General features: G+C 38.5%; 1 protein-coding gene across 4 annotated transcripts in view; it reads left to right on the forward strand.

Annotated features, from left to right (window-relative positions):
• Positions 1 to 2963: 2963 nt before the first annotated feature.
• fam49a (family with sequence similarity 49 member A) overlaps positions 2964 to 27097 on the forward strand; it is a 56554-nt gene continuing 32420 nt past the window's right edge. For all 4 annotated transcript variants that reach the window (XM_079255309.1, XM_079255311.1, XM_079255310.1 and 1 more), the window contains exon 1: positions 2964 to 3059. The gene's annotated coding sequence lies outside the window, so the exon portion shown is untranslated. The remainder of the gene's footprint in view (positions 3060 to 27097) is intronic.

Raw genomic sequence — 27097 nt, forward strand, 5'->3', positions numbered from 1 at the left:
GGTAATAACAGATAAAAGCAGAAAAATGTAAAAAAAAAAAAAAAAAAAAAAAATCTAAAATAAGGCGGAAGCTGTAGATTAACTGAAGGTCCAGATGCATCTCTCAGGTTTGGAGTCAAGTCTTTTCTGGATGTCACATCCCTTTTAACGACACACCTCACATCATACAGAGGTGTGCCAGAATTTCTGCTAACAGCTGTTTGAGAATCATCTTCTTGGTTAAAAATAAATGTTCAATTTTCTGTCTTTATTGCAGTAAAATTGAAAGAAATTCATATTTTTTTTAAATGTGCAAATGTAAATTTGGTTCCTTGCTAGCGTTTCTGCTTCGTGTGAACACAACTAACAACATTCAACAAACACTCCTTTAAAAGGATGGACGGGGACATAAATTGGACTAAAAATAACAGAAAAAGTAGCCAAAGTCCAAAGAAGAAGCAGAAAACCATTTTAAGATATTACAAGTTTACAAAATAGAATAAGATGAGGACATTTTATGAACAACATGAACAATGAACAACATCAACAATGAACAACATCATTGGAACATATCAGAAATATTGTATAATATCTCTGCAAAACTAGCGTCTTAAAAATTAAATGGCATGTTTCTGTAAGCAGAAGGGAGATAAATGTGCACATGTGCTTGACAAAAACATACTGTTGACTATTTTTGGATCTATTTTCCACTTGATAGAACATCTTAACTCAGCTTTATGGACACATTTTCATGGGATTAGGTTTAAAAACAAGCTCATGTGGAGCACAGGGAGAGTATTTGTTCTCATGCCTGGTATATTTTCTTAAATCAATTACTGCTATGCAAACTGAGTTCTAAAAAAAGTTTTGTCTAATGGGAAGACGACGTGATCCTGTGCAACAAACAGTCCTGTGAGGGCAGTCTTTGTCTGACTCCTGAACCGATGCAGTGAACGTCCTGCTGCAGGAGAAACGACTGCATAACCAACAGTCACCACCAGGTGTTGTGTTTGGACAATGTTGCACAAATTCAGCATTTATTGAAGGCTTTCAAATATGCTGAATAATTCAAATTATTGTTGAGGGACAGATTGTGGTTAAGGTTGCACCTCTGGATGGCTTCCTTATGAACATCAGATGAGGGTTTTATTTTCACTGTCATAATTACATACGATATTAAATAACACATCATGGTAATTTTACAGCATTATATGACTGCTAACAGTACGCACTAACTGTCTTTTGATATGTGTGGGTGTGTGCAGAGTTACTCTGAAGGAAGTATGATTTCATGACCATGATCATTCTCAGGCTAGTGAAATATGTGGGTGTTCTGCGGGTCCCCTCCTCTCCTTATCATTGAACTGTGTTGGATCTTGAGTTTACCTTGCACATACCTTCAACCACACTTGTAAAAACAATGAGACTTCTCAAGGCCTGAGCATGCAGCAGGCAGCATGGTGAGGCTACACACAGCAGAATGTACCCAATACTGAAAGCAATGAATGTTGTGCAGCACGGCCTTGTCATTTTTCCTGTCTATGTAGGTGTTTATGTGTTTGTGTTTGAGGTCTTTTTGTTTTGCAGTTCATCTGTCCCTGTCTACGGAAGCTGCTGAAAACGCAAATATGTAAAATAAAAACATTAGGCTTTATCCATAAGCGCTTACTAAAACCACTTCCTACAATCGACTAATACCTCACAGCGGGGTTGTCCAGCTTTGGTCCTCAAGGGTTTTAATTGTTTCCCTGCTCCAACACACCTGCTTGATTATTCATCAAATTATTAAGTCATTGTGCAGATTTTTCATAGACTGCTCTTGCCATTTAATGTCAATTACGTGTGTTGGAGCAGGGTCACTTTGAAAACCTGCAGGGCAATTGACCACAACAACAAACTTTGGACATCCCTACTTTGTAATATGTGAGTACCTACTATAATATGAGGCAAAGGAATTTACTAAATATATATATATATATATATATATATATATATATATATATATATATATATATATATATATATATATATATATATATATATATATATATATATATATGTATATATATATATATGTATATATACACACACACACACACACACACACACATATATATATATATATATATATATATATATATATATATATATATATATATATATATATATATATATATATATATATATATATATATATATAGTAAATTATTAATGTGTATTTCTGACATGCTACATCATAAAGACCAGCACAGCAGGAATTCAGCTAATCTTATCAGACTTATCTTCACTTTATGCCCCATTTATGCCCACTTATTTCCATAATAATGACACTATGTTGTTTTTATAACTACAGAGTTCGCATATATTATAATTACGTGTCGATTTGTATTCATTCAATAATTCAACAGCACAGAAAAAGCCTCGTTTTATCATTTTATTTTACTTTTTTCTTGCTCTTTTGTTGGGACATTTATTTTAAACAAAACTTAAATGAAACCACAAAAAATACAAGTTATAAATGCAATATTGAGCAAAATAGGGACAATAAGTCAAAACAAGTAAGATAAACAAGGTTATATACAAATTAACTAGAATTCAGCTTGAAGTAAGAACAAAAACATGAGAGGATACAATTTTATGTGATAATAAAATGTAAAGTATAAGTTATGAAGAGGAGGGATCTACACAATTACAAATATTTTCATAAAAATTGAGAAGCCTCATATTCTTCATATTGTTTTTAAGGGACATAAAATCTTTACGTAGTACCATAGTGAAGACATGATTTACTGCGCAGTGATTGGTCAAGGAGAAATGAAAGATAGATTTAATTGGCTCATTTTGCACTGTCCCTAAAACTGACCAATCAAAAGTCGGGTGGGAGGGGCATGGCGCTATTTTTTTTTTTTTTTTTTTTTTTTTGTGCTTTTTTTTCGGTTTCCGGAGGGGTCGGTGTTCAGTGTTGTTGTCTGACTCTTGCTGCTGGAGAGGCGCAGAGCTGCCAAGGTCGCTGTGAGAACTCTTCAGACCAGATTTCACTTCTGACCGCTCACAAAGCACCAAACAAAGGAGACAAACCGGTGAGTTACGCCGCTTAAACAACTTAAAATCGCGCTCTGTTGCTGCTAAGTGGGACAAACTTCACCTGGTCTCGTGCCAGACTGTCTTATCTTCGTCCCATCAATGACTGTCAAACGAGTTCATTTGGAATGAGGTGCCGGGAGGAAGCGACAACTTGCTAACCAACTTTAACCACTTTTTTAGCGGGGGAAATAGTCATGCGTGGCGTTAAGTCGTGGAAAAAGCACGAGACGACTTTAATGTATCAGCGCTCATGACCTATTTGGACTCTTCAGAGCTTTTCCAGGACTGCTTGACAGCAGCAGGACACGCCAGCATGCACACTTAGCTTGTTGCTGATAGCCACAGGCACATTTCACTCAACTTTCCCCCGTTTTCCCACCATAAAGTAGCACCCTTATGCAGGGCCGGATTAAAAGTGCACAGGCCCCTGGGCCCGGAGTGGTCCAGGGACCCCCTTCCCAGGGGTGCCGCCAGGAAATCTGGGCCCTATGAAAGACAATGGCATAGACCCCACCACTGGATTGCAAATTTTAAATTTTTGTTTTTGCTTCAAGCTGATTTAAAAAAAAAAGAAAAAGAAAAAAAAAAAGCTTTTCATGGGAATAATAAAGATCTAGGGCTGTGTTTAATCCTTTATGGGGCAAGTTGTTTTTTTTTCATATTCAGCGTTAAACTATTTTTTAGTTAATGTAACAACAGAATAGAGGTCTTGGTTTATACCAGAAGGAAAATTTTAGGTTAAAATTTCTAATTTGACGGTATTTAATTGCGTGCCCCACAAAAGGGTTAAATCACAGTGCATACATCTAACTAGGTTATTTTAGTATAAATGGTTTATCAGTTTATATCACTGCTATGTTTTATAACAACCTTTGAAAACAGTATTTATTATTTATAATGAAGGTTTAATGATTTTCTTACATAGTTTATACATCTTTTTGGGCTCCTATCAAGTCGTGGGGCCCTTAGAATCTTCCTAATTTTTATTTTATGGTGCCTCTGCCTCTTCCCCACCGCAACATTATGAAAATTGTGAATGATACAGTGTGAAATGACATTTCTTACATCTCTCAACCAGTACTACCAATAGTAATACACTAAACACTGTGGTGTAACTATCTGGCTTTTATGTACATTTTGTTTAATGGCCGAACTGCCAGTGTATGCCCTACGTGGGTCCCACATGGGCATAAAAAGGGCCCCAAGTGGGCACGGGCCCCTGGGCCTATGCCCATAATGGCCATTGGATAATCCGGCCTTGCCCTTATGGCTTTATTCGGCCAAGTGAATGAAGAAATGTGGCAGAAATGCTTTAGGATCCCGATATTTAAAGCATTATAACCGCATACTAAAACTTTTTGTTCATTTTTATGACTGGTAGAGTCCAGGACAGTGTGACAGCATTGTTCTTCATTCACAGGCCAGTGGTTTCAATGACATACTTTTACTTTCTGCTGGTGTAACGTTCAAATACAGCCTTTCAATACCTCATATTCCTTTTATAATGGGGCTTTTTTTGGTAATCTTTTAACATGAGCTACCAGTTAATGTCTCTGTAATCCTCAGTGACTGCAGAGTTGCACCTTTGTAATTTTGTCAATTTTTTTTTCAGTCACTACAATGCAAGAATTTAAGTTGTTGTGTTGTAATTTACTATATATTTTTCAGAGATGTATTTGGACTTCATATTGTCCCAAAACAGGGCTTCATATTGGGCACATGGTGCCGCTGAACTGTTCATCAAGCTGTGGGAACATCCTTAAAACTAAATGTACCTTCTCAACATCTTAATAGTTATTACTGCCATCTTAAAATTGGACAGGTTTCCTAAGTTGTGTGAGGCCTCATTGCACTGAAATGGCGCTCTTTTGCACAAGAGAACATACAGCAACAGCTGCACGACTCAGCAACAGTGTGTGTGTGTGTGAGTGTTTGCACATGTGTGTGTATATGTTTGTCCTGTTTCGGTCAGTATGCCAGGGTGTAATTGTAGCATTTCTGGAATGCAGGCTGAATTTGTTCGCTCAGACTTGCAGGACAATGGCTTTTGTGTATGAACCCAAACTCTCTTTGCAGTATGTTTAAGTGCTTTGCATGTTCGTTGCATGTTGTGTCCCTCAGCGTTCAACTAAGTGGCTTTTATGAGGTAGTGAATGTAGATTTGCCTATCTACTAAAGGACAGTGCAAGGTCTTTACTGTAGTGGCAGTTTAGATGTTTAAAGATGAAAAAAGCTGCAAATATGGGGTCAACAATATGTTTGATAATAATCACAACATCCTCTTGGTAATGCTGGCTTTTTGTTTTCTTTTACAAGTGTGTGTATTTAGGTTGTATATACGCTCATCAGGGCTGAAACTCTGCTCAGCTAGTCGCTGTTCGAAGTTAAAAATCTCTCACTTTTGTTCTCACCCCATGCAACGTTTTCTTCTCTGACAGAAAAACAGGATATGGTCTCTCACACCCTCACACCCTGTTGATCTGTGGCATTTTTCTTTTTTCACAATGTGGTTTTAAACCTGCTATTGCTTTACAGTTTGCCCAAGGCAGACACCGAGCGAGGCCTTTTGTGTTATAGTGTATCGTTTTATGTTTTTAAACACAGATGGGCTGAAGCACTCAAAACAACCAGATATTGTCTTTACATTTGTTGCGTAATAATTGAACTATTAAAAAACATGTGATACAAGGTAAGCTAGCTGGTGGTGATGCTTCTCTCTGATGTGGGAAATGCATTGTGTGTAGCCATGTGGGTCATATTACAAAGAAGCATCCAGCTTCTGAAATTTTGCTGCTTTAAACATCCACCAGGCCAGATAAGGTAATGTGATCTTTGCATCTAACCGGTCCTTAACTCTGCCTGAAACTGCTTGCAAGAGCAGTTTTTCTCGTCCTGGATACCAGCAATGAATCACAGCTCGCTCTGCGATGCTACATCAGACATCCCAAATTGCTTCCTGGCAGCACTGAAGCTGCTTCACATAATTATTTTACTTTTGATGCCGGCTGAGCTTCAGTCTGCTCTGGATATTAATTTCAGTATCGATCTTGAACACGATTCAGTGTGATGCTGTAGCGACCTCGAGGGACATTGTGTCTTCGGCTATGAAACTAGAGATTGACGTGTCAACACTCAGGAATCAATACTTTGATTTCTGACAGGGAAAACATAGTATTGTGTACTTTTTTAGAAAAATATATTGCGATACCTTATTCACATTATTTTTCCTTTTAAAAGCAGCTCTTGTTTTGTTCTACTGTGTCACATGATGATGGTAGCCTATCAGGTGTTACGATGATGTCCATAGGTTAAGAATACCCACCATAGACTGTATATAAAAGAGGGGCGGAGCCTCCGTGACGACACCTGTAAGTTTCTGAAGAGCTGAACTGAAGCTCATTGGTCTGTTCCTACCAACGCCATCTTGGCAGGGGCATGTGTGTCGTCTCTCCCAGAACATACAAAAATGGGCAAAGAGGTAGAGCTGAGAGGGGGTGTGTGAGCGTGGAGGTGGATGATTGACATCTGTGAACTCTGACCTGCCTGTAGCTAAGCGCTAATTGAGCTAACGAACATAGGTGAGCTAAAGCTAAATCATGCTGTTAGCTGGCTAAAAAACACAGTTGTGCAACACTCGCCTGGCTATTGGGTAGCTGTCAATCAAAATGACACGCCCCTAATTAGGCTGAATTTCTAGGTGAAATTACTTTTAAACGGGCGAGTTAGAAAAAAAAATTACTCCCCCAACAGTTGTCATGAAGTTAAACCTGACCTATTAAACCTAAAATGGATTTTTGAACCAGGCTGTAAACATGTTTATTTCTGCTGGGAAGTTGGTCTTTTTAACATGGGAGTCTATGGGGATTTGCTCTGTTTTTGAGCCCCTAGTGGATGAAGGGGGAACTGCAGTTTTATACACTTCCGCATAGGCTTCACTTTTACCTTCCGGAGGTTGCCGCTTGGTACCCACTAAAATATTTAATTGTTTGAACATTTTGCCTACATGGAAACGGCGTTGTGGGGGCCTGAAAATCCTTTTCCTTTTAAAGCAGAATAAATCAGCAAACTCTCCTGTTTTGTTTCCATGTTTACTATTCAAACACTTGTTGCCTGAACCACTTAATCTGTCCCTGGACGTGCACGTGGAAAAAGGCCTTCACAAGTTTCTGTACATGCTTTTATGGTGATGCAGGAATACTGTTCAGGAAATGTGATTAGTTTTATATTCAGGTCTAATTTCTTTATTTTGATTTTAACAAGGTCTAAGTGTTTTTGTTAATTGCTCTTCCTTGCCATAAAAACATTAAAGCAGGCGCATATGAGACATGAAACTGCTGTCATCATCTCTTGGCTTCGTTTCGAAGGCTTTGCATGTGACGAGAGTGACATCTGCACTTGAAGAACTGGTGCACCGACATACGTAAGTGGCAGCGGTTGCACATTTTCTGGGGTGAATCCTTTTGCAGCGATTTTTGGCACATTTCCAATCGTAATAAACTGTTTGTTTTTTTTTAAATCTTTTTTCTGACTCCAAACTGCTTCCACGCTGCTGACATAGTGGGGCTTTTCTGGGAGGACAACATGACTTCAGTTTCAGTCTCACCCTGCTTTCATCACTCTCATTGGCTACACCCTTCCTCTGATGCCTTTTATGCTCCGTTTCATTCCTCGGTGTGATGACAGTTCTTGTTTTTATTTGTAATTTTCCATCTTTTAGATGCTTTTCGGGGCAGTTAGCAACAATCAAAGTGGTTCATTACCACCAACTAGTGGACTGGAATGTGCTGTCTCATCGACTGAGACAGCACATCATATTAATTCAAAATCTTATTTTGAGATCTACTTGGTGCATTTAACTTGCTCATTTAAAGCCTTTAAAAGCAAAAAAAAAAAACAAAAAAAAACCACCCTCTTGCAGTTCTTAAAGCCACAATTTGATTCCGACAGAACAAACTGGCCGAGGTGTCCCTGAGCTCCACAGCTCCAGGCTATTTGTACCGTCTCTCCTCCTCTTATCAGCAAATACTCATCCAGTTTACTGTGGCCCACCAGTCGGTGCTGACTCAGCCAATGCTGCCATCTGGGCTGGAACAGAAAACACAGCAGACTTCTCACTGGCTGCATCAGATGCTCAGCTAACAGATTTTCAGGGTGTGTGTGTGTGACAGACAGACAGCGAGGGAGGGAGGGAGACATTGAAAAGTGTGAAAGAAGATCAGGTCTTAAAGAGATCTTACCCACCTGTCTGGGGGTCCAGGTGGCTTCTAAGATATTTAACCACCATTAATAATCAGCTGTAGTTATGGGTTTGCGTGTCATTTTGGACCTGGTTTGTTCTGCTTGGACTTATTGAAATACTTTACCCAACATGTCTGCTGAATCAAAGTTCTGTCTCAGCTGTAACTGAGCGCTCAGTCACACAAAGACTCTTTTCAGGCTTACTACTCAGCTAAGGAGGATTAAAAAATCCTGGTTGTTAGAGCAGTTTATTGTCTTAAAGGCTTTAAATGTTTCTAACACTTAAGCCATCAGTGTTCAATGTTCCTTCACCTCGTGTTTTTACGACTGCTGGAAAAGCGGCCATTTGTGCGTAGTAGCCTGTAAAACGCCAAGTTCCTGTTTTACCTCGAACATACTGTCTGCCTGGCCCCCTTTTTTTTTTTTTGTGTGTGTGTGTGTGTGAGAACAAGTGTGTGTACAACTGCTGCCGTTATGACCCTGCACACTTCCCACTCACGTTTCACTTTTTCTGCTCGCATCCTGTCGGAGGGACAGCAGCGCTCTGTAAGTCTCTTGCTCTTCTGTTATATTATACTCTGACTGGCTGTTATTGTTGTGCTGGTCTGATCTGTTCGGTGTCTGACTGCAGCCGTATCACAGCTGCTGTGTTTGACTGCTTTGATTAGTTGTGATGATGAACAGCGTGTCTTAACTGTTCAGGATCTGCAGCATGTTTATGTTGAACCTGTTTTCTGTTACGCATTACCTGCTCAGAGAAGTGCTCTTGTTGTTATCTGTCCCATATGCCTGTATTGATTTCAGCAAATAGGCTTTTGTCTTTTCTGGATCTCCTGCAGGGAATTTGTTGCATTAAAAAAATGGAAATTCATCCAATCTGAGAGATCTTGAGATGAAACAATTGTTTGTAAATTTCACTTTTTTTTGTATCTTTTATTTATGTTTTTATGTGAGTACTATTGTAACTGTTTTATTCTCTGCAGTCTATTGTTGCCAGGACTTGCTTGCAAAAGATGTTCTTTATCTAAATTAAGGTTAAATGAACTCCTTCATGCATGACTTATTGAGAAGAGCACGTCTTTTACATGCAGTATTTTAATTTGCTGCCTTAGACATGTGCTTTTTATTTTTTATTTTTTTATTTATATTACTTGTCATTTACTTCATTTGTTTTCATATACTTAAAAAATATTGTCAAGTTTTCACATTTCTGTCTTATGGATATTCTATATCTTTTTCTTTTCTTGTCTATTCCTGAGGGAAACTTGGTAAATAAGTCAAATGTATGTGTGTGTGTGTGTGTATACAGTATGTATTTATTCTGCAGTGAGTGGTAGTTAATCGGATAACTCGCTGATGTCCACTGAAGCAGCAAAAGGCAAGTTTATCTGTACAGTATCATGTTAAAAAAACAAAAACAAATTTAAAGTGCTTTACATAAAAAACATTGAAAGATTGCAGGTGTTTTAAAGAGAAGACAGCAAAGATCACAATAGAATAATACATTAGATTAAAATAATTGAAAGCAAGATTAGGTAAAAGATGCCCTGCAGATTTCATGCCGGCTCATAAGAAAATAAAATATTTTAACCTGGATTTAAAAGTGTTAATGTTTGGTGAGACTTTAGTCTCCACTTGCAGTTTGTTGCTCCTGTTTGCAGCATAACAGCTAAATGGTGCTTTTCCATGTCTGGTCTGGACTCTGGTCTGGACTCTGGTCTGGACTCTGGTCTGGACTCTGGTCTGGTCTCTGGTCTGGTCTCTGGTCTGGACTCTGGTCTGGTCTCTGGTCTGGACTCTGGTCTGGTCTGGACTCTGGTCTGGTCTCTGGTCTGGACTCTGGTCTGGTCTCTGGTCTGGACTCTGGTCTGGTCTCTGGTCTGGTCTCTGGTCTGGTCTCTGGTCTGGACTCTGGTCAGGACTCTGGTCAGGACTCTGGTCTGGACTCTGGTCTGGTCTCTGGTCTGGTCTCTGGTCTGGACTCTGGTCTGGACTCTGGTCTGGACTCTGGTCTGGTCTCTGGTCTGGACTCTAGTCTGGTCTCTGGTCTGGACTCTGCCTGGTTTATATTCTCTGAACACATCACAGATGGATTCTGGTCCTAAACCATTTAAACAAAGTTTAAAATCATTCCTGTGACTGACTGGAAACCAGTGTCAAGACTTTAAGACCATTACAGTGATCCAGTCTACTGGTGATGAATGTATGGATGAGTTTCTACTGGTCTTCCTGGGAGACTAAACCTTTAATTCTGTTTCTGATGGTAAAAAGCTGTTTAAGTGACAGCTTTAATGTGTGAGTCTATCAACCAAGGTTACCGACTTCATTGGTAGCTTTAAGAGCTCGAGTCTCCAGGTTTTCACCAACGATGACTCTCTTCTCTTTGCAGAATAATCTCTTCTTTTTTTTTTCTTCATTTAATTATAATAAAATTTTCTCCCATCCAGGTGTTTATTTACGCCAAACACTGACAGAGTAAATCTATTGGACTGCAGTTATCTGGTGACACATACATATAGTTGTGTATCATCGGCATAACTGTGATAATTGATGTCAAAGTTCTGTAATATTTGACCCAAAGGGAGCAGATCAAGTTGGACAGAAGAAGTCCAAGGACTGACCAGGACCACAAGTCATAGCTGCTGATCGTAACAACATAACTCTGGCTTTTTAAATAGAGCCTGAACTAATTGAAGACCGCTCCAGAAAGTCCAACCCAGTTTTCCAGCCTGTGCAACAGGATTCTGTGATCTACAGTATCAAAAGCAGCACTGAGATCCAGCAGAACCAGGACTGATACTTGACCAGAATCAGTATTCAACCTAACGTCATTTAAGTGCAAATATACCATCCTGTCCATGAATAAACCAGTAAACAGCTGTTAAATAGATGTCTGCTCTAGTGGATAACAAACCATCCATTTTGAACACGGACTGTGGTAGATTAAGCAAGAATCACTAGAAGACGTTGTGGAAGAAAGGAAAAGAAAAACAGACGGAAGAAGAGAGAAGACAAGAGTCAGGATAAGACAGTCTTCTACTAGCTGAAAGAGCTAATGGTAAAGGTAGGAGGCAAGATTGATGCTGAATTAGCCGTTGATAAAGTTCTGCAGTGTGAGCGTGGTCTTAGCTATAGAAATTATCTCGGCCATTCAGAATTGGCCAAGTTGGTAGTTAACACAAATTTATTTCTCCATGTAAAATGAATGGTGGCCTGCTAAGCTTACAGGGCATTGAACAAAACGTTTACGAACACTAACAGGCTCGACGTGAAAGACTGGGATTTGTGGCTAGCATCCACCAACCACAGCAAAAAGAGGAATTTAGGTAAAACTCACGTCTTTGATTGGCTTTGAAGTTGAGCTTTTGTACCTGAAACATTTGTTTGTGTAGGCAGACACAGAAGATGGTGTATTAAATCCTTTTCTTTTTTAGTCAAATGCCAGTAAAACATAAAACCAGTTCATCATCCTCTGTTTTAGCGTTACAGGCGTTTACCTCGGCCATTTTTTTTCTCATTTCCTGTCTGCTAGTTGTGACGAGTTTCTGCCACTATTCTACCATTTTGTGTGTGTGTGTGTGTTTGTGTTTGTGTTTGTGTTTGTGTTTGTGTTTGTGTTTGTGTGTGTGTGTGTGTGTGTGTGTGTGTGTGTGTGTGTGTGTGTGTGTGTGTGTGTGTGTGTGTGTGTGTGTGTGTGGATGCCTGACTACATCGGTAAAGGAGTCGTGGTCATGCAAGAGATACACTGGTATAAAATAAAGGACATCTAATGGAATAAATAATATTAAAAAAGGTAAAAAAAAATCAAGTGTTTCCCAATGTAGCAGTGTTTTTCTTACTCTCCTCAAATTACCTTAAACCGCTGTATTTACTAAACCCAAAAAGTTAGTAGATTATGAGTAAATGTAGGTCATAACTACCTACTTCTGCAGACTAGTACCCTGCTGTTTCTGAAACATCAGTGTTAGCTGGATAGGTCGGCTAAAACACACAGTTGGGTTGTGCAAAAGGCTTTCATCAGCAAGCTTCCTTGCTTTGGTAATGTATGACACAAACGCGTAATGAAAATTGTAAAGCTGTGACTATATCCGCATACTTTCATCCTCTGTTTTTTGTGTCGCAGTTTTACACAATTTGTTGCTATTTAAATTGTAAAAAACTTTCACTTCTGCTGTGTGAGTTTCGTTTCCTGTTTTATTTGGTACAGTTACCTGCATGGCAGGTAGTTTCGCATGAGTGAAATCAAAGCACTTTCAGAGAGGGGGGAAAATGCAGAGCTTGATTTCTTCATCATGGTTCAGTATTAAAGGTCAACGGGCATCACGTGTCTTCCTCAGTTTCTTTTCACTTCTTTTAAAGTACAGTATTTTTTACAGGCTTATCTTAAATTGCAACCAGCGGTTGATACAACAGTGCATAGACGATAGCTTGTGTCGCTAAAGCTAACCAGTGTCAACTTCATTAGCCTATGATAGCATTAGCACCAGTTACTTAATGTTGTTTAGCATCTCGTTTGCTGTTCATCATCAATATCTTTTATTGGGATTTCTATTTAACCTGTAAAATCTTAGTATCAGCTACCTTTCTTCTCTTTAGACTCTGCATGCTGCGTTCATGTGCAGAGCTGAGGTCCGACAGCAGAGTAGCCTCCCGCTACTGTGCTTCTGGAGGTGGAAATAATGAGATTCTGTCATTGTTACTGTGAAACAGTTTCATTTTCAGCATTTTGAAGGCGCAGTGCGAATATTTTCCCACCACAACTGGGTCAGTGTAAGGGGAAAACACAGGGATTTATAAAGTAAACAATATTCTTATTATTTATTTTGCATTAGCGTGCATGATGAAGTGCATCACTAACTGAATGTAAAGCACATAATGCAAGAAAAAAAATCTCTGAGACGTGCTTTCCCACTTGTTTTTCTTCATCTTCACACCCTACAGAATGATATTCGTCTGTCTGGCTGTTTCCTACTCTGCTACGCCCTCGCTGATCACAGCAGGTGCACGAACTTTGAAACTTGCAGTTGTTTATTGTTCATTACACTCTAATCGTCTGTGATAGAGGAAATATTGGGCTGTTCAGGAAGACACCTGTTATGGTTTAACAATGAACTCCACATGGTGTTAAAAGAAAAATAAATGTTGTTACTTATTGCTGTTTTCATAGTGTGCAGCTTTGCATTATTAATTGGCCTAAATTAACTGCAGAGATTGTTGCTGCTGGTGTGAAATAATGAATGACAATATGAGTCCCATTTTAATTTGGGTAATATAAGCCTATTTGTTAAGTTAGTAGTCAGGTTTCCTTTTATTTAACACTGCGTTCTGTGAGCATTTTCTTATCTTGCCAGGCAGGGATGCAAATTTTGGCAATATTTCCAGAAAAATTGCCTAAAGAGTCAAACATACTTTAAAGTAAATGAAGGATATCTCCACAGTAATCAAGTGGATATTCACATTCTTAGTTTCTTAAGACATCACACGATCTCAGTTTATTCCCAAGGATTACTACATGCATACTGATCACCTTCAGCAAAGAAATAATTTATTCTTTAAAGACACACTACAGAACTTTTGCTATTTTCCCACTGATGCGCCTCCGATCGAGTAATTTGACATCCACCCACCTGACCTGTAAGATCACTCCAGGCAGCAAATGACAATCTCACAATGACTTTCGTGTTGTCTCTTTCTCTCTTTTAGTCTTCTTGCATTTCTTTGTTGAATCAGTGACAATGTGCGTTCAAAACAGCCAGTGTTTTTACATCCATTTTGTGAAGCGAAACTCTGCTGCAGCATCTCCAAGCAGCAACCTCTGGCGATTAAAAGTGAAGCCAATGTGGAAGTGCCAAACATGCAGTTCCTCCTTCATCCACTATAGGCTTGAAAACGGAGCGAATCCCCATAGACTCCCATGTTAAAAAGACCAACTTCAGAGCAGAAATAAACATGTTTACAGCCTGGTACAAAAAACATTTTGGATTAATAGGTCAGGTTTACCTTCATGACAACTGTGGGGGGAGTAAATTTTCTTCTAACTCACCCGTTTAAAAGTAATTTAAACTTAAAATTCTGCATATTTAGGGGTGTGTCCTTTTGATTGCCCATTTTTGCATTTTTGGGGAGAGATGACATACATGATGCTGACAAGATGACGACAGTAGGAAGCTCCCAATGAGCTTCAATTTAGCTCACAGTCTATGAGTGTCTCGAATGAAAATCTTGTATAGTGCGGTTTTTTAACCTTGGGATGCCACTGAGTGGCAGTGGCTCCAGAAATGCACATGATAGATGTCACTGTGTCTTCAAACGAGTCCGGAGTGCGGAGTTGTAAGGTCAGAAAGTTACTTAATGCATCTTTAATACACACAAACCACTTCTGGCCTTGTTTTGTGAACATTAGGCTCTAACCTATCAGCAACTGGTGAAAATCAACTGTTTTTTCAGCTCTTATCCGGAACAGTCAGGCTTTTAGGTTCAATAATGGAGACGGTTTCTCTTGATCTTTAACCACTTCAAGCCATCAGACATATCTGATGGCAGTAGATCAGACATTGGCTTTGTTAATAACACAAGGTTGTAATACTCCTCACTGCCGAGGCAGTGTTTATGGAAAGGTATTTATATAGTTGTTTAAATGAAGAACTACGCTCCAGTCATTATATTGATACAACCTGACCATTTAGTCTTCACTCAGAGCTGAAATCTTAATGTTTTCTGTCTTTTTGATAGGATTATGGTAGATATATGTTGATAAATCTGCATTTAACTAGAATCTAGCAGTTTCCAGCTTCATCACACTTTAACAATCAGTTCCTGGTGCAGAGCAGCTGAACAGTGTTTGACCTCCTGACTCTGCCATGATGCACCATCGCTCCTCTCCTGTCCTGGGCGTACACTCCTCCCTAAGATAAATACACTCCTGCCTGAGTCTTTTTCACCATTTTCCATTTGGTCAAACCAGTCTCATTACAGATGGCCTGTCCTCAGGTCTCAATGAAGCTGAGTGCAGTCAGTTATAGCTCAGCTCTTGGTACCTAAATGCATCGTGGCGCTCTTGCCTCAGCTGTCCCCTACATGCCTTGTGGTGGGCGGCTTCCCATTAATATTCTGATCAGTGTTTCAAAAATGTTTTTTTACATGCATATTTACAATATTGTGTTGCAGTATTGCACTTTTCATAAGTAACGGAGACCATTAGCGCCCCTCACGAGGCTTGTTTTAATAGAAATCATTCTGTAATTTGTGGTGGACTCTATTTTACATTTCTTTTCTTTTTTGAGTAAATGTATCCATCATCCCAAAACTGGGTTTGTTTAGTGGAATAAGATGTTGAACTGAAATGTGAGCTTTAGTATCCTCTAAATCAGGGGTGTCCAAAGTCGGTCCTCGAGGGCTGCTGTCCTGCAGGTTTCCCATGTATTCCTGTTCCAACACATCTAGCTTCCACTAAATGGATCAAATAGCCAATGACGTGCACAACTGATTAAGCTCTTCTACTAATTAATTTGAATCAGGTGTGTCTGAGCAGGGATACATAGAAAACCTGCAGGATTCTGGCCCTCGAGGACCGGAGCTGGACACCTCTGCTCTAAATGCTTAAAACGCCAAGCCAGTTTTTGGAGTTTTTGGTCTGCATGTTTAATATTTTTTTTGTTTTTATGTACAAATGCATATAGAAGCACAGCCCTGAAAATACCTGCCAACATCCAGACAGTTCAGGACAGATGACAGATTATGAGGCTAAAATGGTGTTCAATGAAGGTATCAATAGATAGAGAAAGGCAAACAAAAAGAACAATATAGCATTTACTACTTACAGTAATTTGTACAAATGACAGACAGGATAACAGTGACCAAGCCTCATATCATTCCCATAATTCATGGGTTTTAGGAGGAAAAATATCTGCATTGAAACGATCACACAACAGAAAAAGTTTACACCTAGTTTTTCCTTCATGGATTGTTATTTCCAGTTATTTATGCTACTATTTATCTACTATTGTCATAAAAACCCACCCAGCTGGTTTTTGGCATCTCTGTGCATCAAAAAGAACACAAGAACAATATTTCTGTTTTTTACTTACAGACGTAAAAGTTTCTGCTCACTTGTAGATCTTTGGCTGTTCCTGACTCAACTATACCATCGATTTAAGCTCTCTGATTGGTCGAAAGATTTCCGGCAACCTCTGGTGGTTAAAAATGAATCCAATGAGGAAAAGCCAAAAGTTGCAGTCCCCCCCCTCATCCACTAGGGGCTCCAAAACAGCAAATTCCCATAGAAGTAGAAGTAATTTAATCTCAAACGTGTCATAGAGCGAGGTACTTCTCAGTGCATCAGGTGACGTCCCCATTGCTACATAAGTAATGGATGGCTAGACTACCCATAACAATAAGAGCAAAGAGCAGAACCTGGACAGTTGGGTCCCGTACATGCAGACTCCAATTCAGGAGATGCTCATATCCTAACTATAAGAATCATGGAAAAGGAAGGTTTTCAGCTCGATCTTAAAGGTATGGAGGGAGTCTGCTTCCCGAACCCACGGTGGGGGCTGGTTCCATAAGAGAGGAGCCTGATAACTAAAGGCCCTTCCTCCCATAGTACTCTTTGAGACTCTGGGAACCACCAGTAAACCTGCAGTCTGAGAGCAAAGTGCTCTATTTGGAATATATGGAACTATAAGATCTTTTATGTACAATGGAGCTTGGTCACAGACTTGCACACCACTGTTCCTGAGAGATTATTTACAATATCACAGATAATCGAGTCTTCAGGGTTCACACAAAGATAAACTTCTATGCTGACAACAGGTCTTTACAGTGGCAGATTATTTATTGCATCACTTGTTTTATATAAGTTGATTTATGATGATTAAGCTTCAGCAATGCCAACCAACAAGTCAGAATTGACAGATCTGATCGCTGTCGGTTGTCTGTAGCAGTTGCAGGTTTTCTTACAAGACTTGAGGATAATCTCTTAGGACTCTGCTGCTCGAATAAGGCTAACTTGTCCACTTTCATCTAAGAAAAAGAGCCTGTATTGGCGAGGCCGGCTTAATGCAGTCACATACACACTTGTTAGCAGTAGTTTTACACAAGAGTCAGTCACACGCAGACATGGTTTCCTTTGTATCTGCAGTGCTGTTGACATGCCGAACTTGGCAGAACAGAAGTGGCATTGAACAGAGACGTAGGAGGAATTTTTACGCCTGGAGTCCCACTCTACGCACAGTAGCTTGTAGTAGCCAGACCGCCCCTCCTCCTCCTCCTCCTCCTCTCCAAATACCAGCCGCCTTCCTTCATTTCTTTTTTTTTTTTTCTTTAAACTTGTTTTTATGCCTTGATTTCATTTCTTCCACCTATTGTTCTCTGCTCGCACTCAGATGCTTTGGCAGTCTTTCTTTCTCCCACGTTCTCTCTCTCAGCATAGACTGAAGCCTCTCTTAGTTGTTTACTACATCCACAGGCAGAAAAAAAAAATGGCCACAGTGAGTTTTTTGTCTTTGTTGCCATCATCAGCTTCCCTTTCTCCCTCTGTCTGCACCAGAGGCCAGATGTGAAAAAGGCATAGTGGGGAGTTTGTATTTAGGTGTAAAAGTTAGCGAGCCAGCTGAGGGCACACAGTAATAGAGTTGAGGAAGAGTCAGTTCTTCGCTTCAGTGACACAAGCGTGTGTGTGTGTGGGGGGGGGGGGGGGGGGGGAGATATATGATGCACTGAGTTCTTCAGAAAGAACCAATGTGTGACACTACAGTGACTTCCAAAGAGTTCTTCAGTGTTCAGATCACGGGTTAGTGGACCAGAACAGTTCAGTCCAGAGCCGGTAAGTGAAGCAGAAAGGACTTGAAGTGTCAGTGATATGCTCGTGGCAAGCGAGGCTGCCATTGTGGTGGTGCTGGGCAGGTTTCCCCTTCTCCACCCAGCCCACCCTCTCTCCTACTACATCCCCCCCCCCCTAATTTGTGTCCATATTAGGGCAAAACTCAGCCAACCACCCCTTAAGCTGAGCTCTACCCCCCTTTGAACACACCCTGCTGTCACATTCGCTCCAGCAAAGCGAGCCTGAGGGAGACGCAGCTCCCCTAACCCAGTTTTAATGTCTGTTTTTCCTGGCCAGTCAAAACAGCGAAGGGATTTTAAATATGGATGCAAAACGGCGGGTTTTGTTGCTTCTATGTGAGACTCTGCTTTTTTTTTTTTTTTTTTTCATTTCTAAGTGCCTAATAAGGTTTTACATCCTCAATTGTAAAGATTATATCATGTATAAATGTTTTTATAGTTATATAAAGCATACATTTTCTGAAAAATATTTTATATAAATTATGAAATATTTTATTTGTAATTATTTAAAACAAATTGTTTTTAATATATTTTAGTATTTTACATCAAAATAATTTTTTTAATTAAGTAATACCTCATTTTTAAGTGTATTACATGGTATAAATATCAATTGTTCAATGTGTTTCAAAATCAAAATGCTGTAAAACACAAATATATTTAACAAATTATATAATTAATTTATATGGATTTTAAACTGGACTATATATCAAACCGTTTTTACAATTATATAAAATATACACTACAAAATTAAATATTTTATATAACATAAATGATATGAAATCATTATTTTTAATGATATGAGAAAAAATACTTGATTAAAAAAAAAAAAGATTATATAAAATATAAATATATCAGTTATATGGCATAAATTCTATAAAAAGTCTTACATAGATTTATATCATGTAAAATATTTTATTTTTTATATTTGTGAATGTAGGAGTAGCTGTTTTAAAAGAAATTATTATTTAATTGTATTTTCTGGAGGAAAGTGGCAGATGTCTTAGTGTTACAGCCACTTGAAGAAGCCTCTGTATGAACACACTGTTTCTTCACTGTGTTTGTAGAGGATATGAAACAGGATCAGCAGCCTTTGTTTCTTCTCTGTCTGTTAAGGCTGCAACGATTCGACAATAAAAATTAATTGACGCAAAATTTCATTGTTGACAAGCTGTGTTATAAACACTCACAACTGCTTTAGTAACTAAACATCACCAGGAAACTTAATGTCATTTACCAACCACGGCTTTTCAGGCAGTAAATTAACTATAAACACAAAGCAAATGACTGCAAAGCACCACAGGAAGTTCTGGGGGCAGTATTGTCATTTTAGCGTCTTTGTTCCTAAAACAACGAGGAACAAACCGATGGCGGCCAAACCTGAACAGAGTCAGACGACAGGATCAGGCCTTGTATTTCCAAAGTTTGGGGATATTTCACGTTACATAAAGTGTCAAAACAGGTGAAATGTGTCGTCTGCCATGCAGAGTTAGCGCACGACAGTCATGCACGAGCATCTGAAGCAAAAGCACCTCGGAGTCTGGTTGAGTTGACATTACAGATTAGTATTGTTGTTTACCTTACAAAACAGGCTTGTTCAAGATGTAAATAATCATTTTGGTGCAATTCTACAAAAATTAACGTGAAAATATTTTTTTTATGTTTTCTGTTTCTGAATAGTTTGGAAATTACACTAAAGCTAAGTTTGAATGTTTCAAAATAAATTAGTAGTAAGCTGTTAAGCTTAAATTTAATATTTAACTGGTTCAGGAGTCGTTCTCTTAACTTCCTAAAGGACATTATGTTGTGACTGACTGGGAATCAGGGGGACATTCATATGATGCAAATGAAGAGAGTGGGGTGAAACATACTGGAACCTGTAAAAAGAGCTGCGTCAACTGGAAGCACAGATGGTGGGCGTGGCAGAAATAGTCGTGACTAATAAAAAAATTAAAAAAAAACGATTTACAGATTAATTGACGATCAAAATATTCGTTAGTTGCAGCCCTACTGTCTGTGGACAATCATCTCCACGAGCTTTAGATCAGTTCTCAGCTCAGAACCTTCTTCATCTTGATGCTTGGAAGATAACATGGAGGAACTTCAAGCTTTCCAATAACCTTGTTGTCCTGATCTGTTTGTTTACTAAAGCGGCATATAAACAAATTATAGTCCAGGATGTATTCCTGCAGCCTTGTTACAGTGAAACACAGTACTTCATTCTCTCTTTTCCTTCTGTGTCCTTGTTTTTGTTTCAAACTTGTTCATTGTGTTTGTGGAAAGTTTCACATTTCCAGTCAGCAGTTGGGGGAAAAAAAATGTCCAGATTACCTCCTTCCTGGATCATCTTTGTTTCCTCATCAACTCATGGTGGTTATTTTACCCATTAATTTGGTTGTGGAGAAATTAGAAAGTAGTTTGATCAGAAGAAGAAAGAAAAAGTCTAAGAAGAAAGTCAACTGTATTTAAAAATAAAAAATATGATCAGATCTATAATTAATATGGGCGTTTCTACCTTTTCTTTCAGTGGCTGCATTTTTAAATATTATGAAAGTTATTTTGTGAGTTGGTTAATGCTTTTTCTGAGGTAGAAGAAAGCTGATGTGATGGGAATACCTGGATTCTGCCAGTCCAAACATGTCTGACACACTGTTTCAAGAATAATAAACCTGAACTTTGAGGTATGAATTCTCATCAAGAAACCCAGAAAACGGGTTGTACATCTTCACCGATGCTGTAAAGGTGCTTCGAATAACATCAGTGATGTGACACCAGTTAAACAAATGGTTCACGCTCACCTGTCATTTTCTTACTCATTCCCAAACAGAGGATATTTACGTCATTGGTGTTGATTTTGGTTTCCATCAGTTTATGCAGAGTCCTTTTCACAGAGACAGAAATGAGTGGGTGAGCTCACAGACAGGCTTAACATAAAACACAGTCACTTTTTCTTTGCAGCTGGCAGAAATTAATGTGGTTAGGACGTAAATGCACAGGTGGTGTGGAGAGTATTGTATGCAATTTCCCTCAATTTACCAAAAAAAAAGCAAGAAAACTTAGCTCAGGCAGGCAAACTGGACATAAGTGTTTCTGCTAACACATTGTGCACTTTGAAGTATGTGCAAGGACCAAGCCTCTAATTAGATCATGTTAAGTTACTTATCTGTAATTACTTGGTATAGTAAAGCATACCCCCATTTAAACACGTCCACTTTACTCCTGCTAAAAATATGATTAGCAAGTTAATCTTGTAGTTTCTAGATGGTTGTAACTGAGTGGGAAATCATTCATTTGTCTGCTGGGCTGTTTGGCTAAAATGTATTGAAATTCTCTGTTTACAACTGAGAAAAATATCTTACTGTCAGAACTTAAATCTGTAATCTGGTTTGTTTTTGGGGGTTTTTTTGTAAACAAGAAGTGATTGTCAGTTCTTTCCTGTTTAATTTGTACACTTTATCACATTTAAGCTGATGTCAGCAACACACTCAATAAAATGTTGAGAAAGAAGCAAATATTAAACAGCAAAGTTTATTGAACATTTGTGTAATTAGTCCTGAAGATAAGATCCATTTGTGAGTGGTGAGGGTGTCACGATGTGGTATAAAATGAACCTTTAAAAACAAGGATGACATGTGACTCAACACTTGTTCTGTTAGAAAATACATAACAAATTGATCAAATTAATATTAAAAAAATGATAAAAATGTAATTGCAAGATTGCAAAGAGCTTCAGTCTTTCAACATCTATAATAAATGGTATTTTAAAAGCATTCAAAGAACCAGGAACTAGTCTCTGATTCAAACAATCTTTTAAGCTATAATACTGCATGAAAAGCTCATTAGCTGCGTTTCCATTATTCCTTCAATTGAACAAAACATAAGTATTGCCATAAAAAAACGGATCATAAAATAATGGAAACATCATTTAAAAAAAAAAAAAAAACCCAAAAAAACTCTTAAATATTGCTCAAATGTTTTTACACTCCAATAAAGTGGATTTTCAGACATATATAGATATAGAAGTATATCGCAGAAACGTAATGGAAACTTTTTTTTTTTTTTTTTTGCATTTAGGCTCATCTGGACTTGGCATAGCGGGTCACACGGCCAGTTTATTTTAGATGAAGATGGAGCTGTATGAATGGATGGAGGAGGAGATTGGAATCTGTTTACAAATAATAACGAGGAAAATAAAACCTCCATCCTTTAAAGGGGCTTTATGATGCTATGTCTAGTTTTCTGAGCTTTCTACAGTGTTATAGTGTTGAATACTCATCAGAGTGGTGCCGTGTTTTTATCACCAAAATGCGTGTTTGAGTTTTTCAGCTCTGTAGATTTGGTTTCCATGGCGACGGAAACGATTGGTTTTAGAGGTTTTTTTTTTTTTTTCTTACTTCAAATTTCAGTGACATCCCAGGGGAGGGACTCAGTGATTGGTCATCTTCTCTAGGTTGTACACTTCCGCGAGAAGAAAGCCACGCCCACCTTCACTGCTCAGTATAACTACTCCTAGCAGTTGACCAATCAGATGCAAGACAGAGGGCGGAGCTTTCTCTGTACACTTGTTTCTGGCAAAAGCTGATCTGAGAGGATCAATACAAAATGAATGAAGGGGTTTGTGAACAATGCTTGATTATTTCTTTCCCTTCCGGACCTGCATATTAAAAGAAATTAGACTGACATGCATAATAGAGACACTTTAATAGCAAATAATGGCGAAATGCAGTTTTACAGATAGAAATGAAGGAGAGAGGCCTCGAAAAGCCGTGGAAAATCCTACTCAGAGCAAAACACTGAAAGAATGCTACATAGCTACGTGGCAACCTGTCGTAACATTTAACAGTGAAATTATGTCCGTAGGTGTGCAAGAAAACTTTACAATTCAGTCTGAAATCTCACGGTTTTCATGACATTTATAGCTGAAAATAAAACATTCAGAGTCGTCCAAACAAACTGAATGAAATGAGCGACCTAATATAACAGATCAGCATCACCAAGACTGACTGCGGGGGCGGTCGCCTGTTGCAGGGTCAACATCTGCTTCCTCTGCAGAAAGGGGTCCGTGGTGGATCTCTTCTTCGGACTATATGCATTTAATTTAAAATATTTTATTCAGGCAGTCAGACGGACAATAGGTTTTATTTTTGATATCTCAGTCTGCTAGTGCGTAGAAAGTAATGGACGAATTAGACTCAGTTTCATTTAAATGCCCGACGTGCTTCCTCTTTAAATGCTCATGCATCACCGACGTGCTGCCAAGATAAGCAAAGTCTGCTTTGCAAACTTGCTAGAGATCTTTTTGTTTCCCTTGTCCAAGCTTAAATGTTCACAAAGTTGAGACAGATTTCTGTGTACATAACTGCCCAGCAGAGACCCTATTGCGCATGTGTACGACTTGGCAGAGATTATAGTGAAGTGAGATGCCTCACTCCGTTGAAAAAATGTGTCTGGCAACAATAGTAGACAATAGAATTCATTGTCGACTATTTTCATTGTCCATTTTTGTCGACAACGCCGACGAATCGTTGCAACCTTACTCGGGTACCTTGGAAAATAATTTTCTCTTCCCACAGTTAAGAAAGGTAACCTGGAACTGATTCACTCAGTCAGAAATAATCTGAAACAAGCCTGTGCAGAAACACAGCCGAGTTCTCTGCGCGTTGTGCGCTCAGACGAGTGCATGTTTTGGCCGTTGTTTTGGGGAAGAAAAACTAATGCCTGCTTCTGTATGGCAAAGATGAAGTGGCCAACCAGGTTGAGGTAAATGCAAAAACCAGCATTTGTAATGCAGAGGCCTTTACTGGGAATTTTTGACACATCTTATACGACCAATGTTTTTCAGAAAGCCTTTACCAGACGTCATTATGTTCATCTTATAACAGATAAGCTTGACAGACAGTGTGAGTGTGCTTCACCTGCAGTCCACATTAATATATATGTATATGGTGCAGTTTGAGGGAATTATTCAGACAAAACCACACAACGTTGAGTAGCAGAAGTCTGATTTCTGATAGAATTTAAACAAGTTCCTCTTAAAAACAGCTGAAATAAACTATTTTCTTCCCTAAATTTAAAAATATACTGAAGTGAATGTGACGGGAATGTTGTAGTTTGCTTAAAAGCATCAAATTAAAATGTTATTCACACTCAAGTTGATGATTAAAGATACTGAAAATGTCTTTAGACTAAAACGTTGAATGAAATAAAGGTTTCCGTTCCACAACAGTGAGTGAAAGTGTTAGCTACTTGGTTATATAACACTCCTGCTTCATCTTTTATTCATAAGAGGACATGCTTTTTTACGTGTGTTTGAGTAAACTTAAACGCGCCTGGTTGGTTTTAACTGAAGACACGCACTGGAACCAGATTCCACGAGCTTCTGATCAGGTTCAGCCGGCTTCATGTATGCGACGGCACTTCCTGATGGAGTTGTGATTTAATCTGACTTTACAAAAGTAAATCTCTGATGTTTCTTAAACAATGTCAAAAAGAGGGGAGAAAATACCTGAACTTGAGTAACTGGAGTCTAGCAGACATTGCATAAAATGTTAGCAAAGAGGAACTGTAGCGTTTACAGGAATAATTTATGGTGAAGTGATTGTGCAGTGGCATACAGGAAGCTGAGCTCTACCTGCCTGAGAACAAAGGAACTGAGCTCACAGATCTCAGAAAGATGAGGTTTGTAGCATTGATGAATTACACTTACATGTATGTCTTCTGTTCAGACTGAGCTGGAATAGTAAAATAACAGCATAGTAACCTTTAACTAATAAAAGTCCTTATTTTTCCTCTTTTTATTTTAGCACAAGTACATGTAGGGATGTGAAAAGTAGGGGCTATTTTACAGATATGTAATATCAGATATCTTAATTTCCAATACTGACATCAATCGATACTGATATTTTGTGGAGAAAGTTGAACAAAACAGACAAATATATCTGGAAAACTACACATGACAACTCATATTTTGTAATTTTGAGTTAGGGGACACTTGGCTGTATCTGGTCCTGCCATGTTTATGGATCTACCTGTACATTTCGAACAGGTGTGTTTTTACTAACAGGCTTGTTTACCTGGTAATTAACTCTGCTCATTAAATTCAGCTGGTTTGGTGACTGGTCGGAACAGCTGCCAGACTGGACTTTTACTTTCTGGACCAGGAATTACCACCTCTGCTGAAGAGTTTAACATATAATATGCACATGTTATGTAAATGTTTTGTCATTGAAAAAGTAAAAACCTATACCGATTATTTCTGATATTGTATTTTAATGCTGGTATTGACCGATAATATTGGACGTCTCCAGTTAAAATGATGGTAGTGGAAATGCTGTGGGTATTAATCATGACCTCCTGAACTGACCCACCTCATAAAACACATTAAGGATCTTTTTGTAAGAAAGATGAGATGTAACAAGTTATCCCCCTGTCTTCATAAATTTATTTTACATTTAAAGAAAAAAATTACCTTTATGTGAACATATTTAGGAATTGTGGTTACTGTTATTTTCACTGAAACTAAAATGAGATTGTAGAGTCTGACAGGCTGATTTTGTTTAAAGTCATTTGTTTAGATCCTCTTATTTAAGAGAAGAACCTAAAACCTTTTATTTAACCTGTTGGTGCCAAAAAGATAACTTTACCATAACTTTATTTCACAATTAATCAAGATAACTTTACAATAACTTTAACAATTAATGGTGTTATTTAACTGCTTGATTAGTGTGTCATAAAGATTTTTCCACCAACCACTATGTCTGAAGCATATCAGCAGGTCTTCTGTACACAATACAAACAAAGTTACGTCTACGTGTTGCTGCTTGTGTTGCACTGATTTCCTTCTGAGGGAGTTGTGGAACGGGTGTCCCTCTGTGGGAAAGTACCAGAGTTATCCTTTCTGGACAAACAGGTTAAATCATCCCTGTCAGATCTTTTTCTTTTTATAGAAATATATGACCAAGGTGTCGTTTGAGGACGCTCGCCAGCCTGTGAAGCGTGATATAAAACATTGCAGAGAAAAGAGGAAATGTGTCAATTATGTAAATCCTCTATTGTTTGGTGATGTGACCTTTGTGTTTATGTTACACTGAAACTACATGTTATCGTGTTACTTGCAATTATAAGACTCGAGTCGGGTTTACAGCCCAACAGGACGAGTTCTCACCCTCATCACTGTGCAGTGGTCTGTAAAGAAACTGCATTTACTTGCAGATGTTTGGACTTTTTATTTCTTTTCTGTTTTTATTTATGTGTCAAACTGCAGCTGTTCTGCTACAGGACAGCTGGAAGTCAACGCTAGATGTCATCCGTCCATTTTCTCTACCGCTTAGTCCAATTCAGGGTCACGGGAAGCTGGAGTCTATCCCAGCAATCATTGGGTAAGAGGCAGATACTCTGAACAAGTCGCCAGTTCATTACAGGACCAACACAAAAAGATAAACAACCATTCACACTCACACACACCGCTAGGGACAGTTTATATCAGGGGTATTCAGCTTGGCCCTACGAGGTCCGCAATCCCGCAAGTTTAACCCGTTTCCATGTTTCCATGAGTCTTTGTGGAGAACTTGATAAGATTTTTGATCCATTTAATTTGATTCAGGTGTGTTGAAGTAGGAATAGATGGAAAGCCTGCAGGGTTGCAGACCAAGTTGAACCCCCCTGATTTAGAGTAACTAGTGAGTAGGGCTGTGACGATATGCTTTTGTCACGATTCGATTCCAATTTTTTGGATGCTGATTTGATTTAAAGTGCGATTCTCACAATTCTTTGAGATTGCTAATTTTTGTATATTAGAAAACAAAAAAAATGTGTAAAACTTTTTTTTTTAATCGTCATTTTTCTTGATTTCAGTTTGGAAAAAACAACCCAGTAGCCAGACCATCATTCTGCTGCTATAATGCCCAAGAAGAAGAGTAAATCAATAAAAATGACAAAAATGTTAGTGGATTCATTTTAT

Source organism: Telmatherina bonti, assembly GCF_933228915.1.
Source record: "Telmatherina bonti genome assembly, chromosome: 16".
Taxonomy (NCBI): Eukaryota; Metazoa; Chordata; class Actinopteri; order Atheriniformes; family Telmatherinidae; genus Telmatherina; species Telmatherina bonti.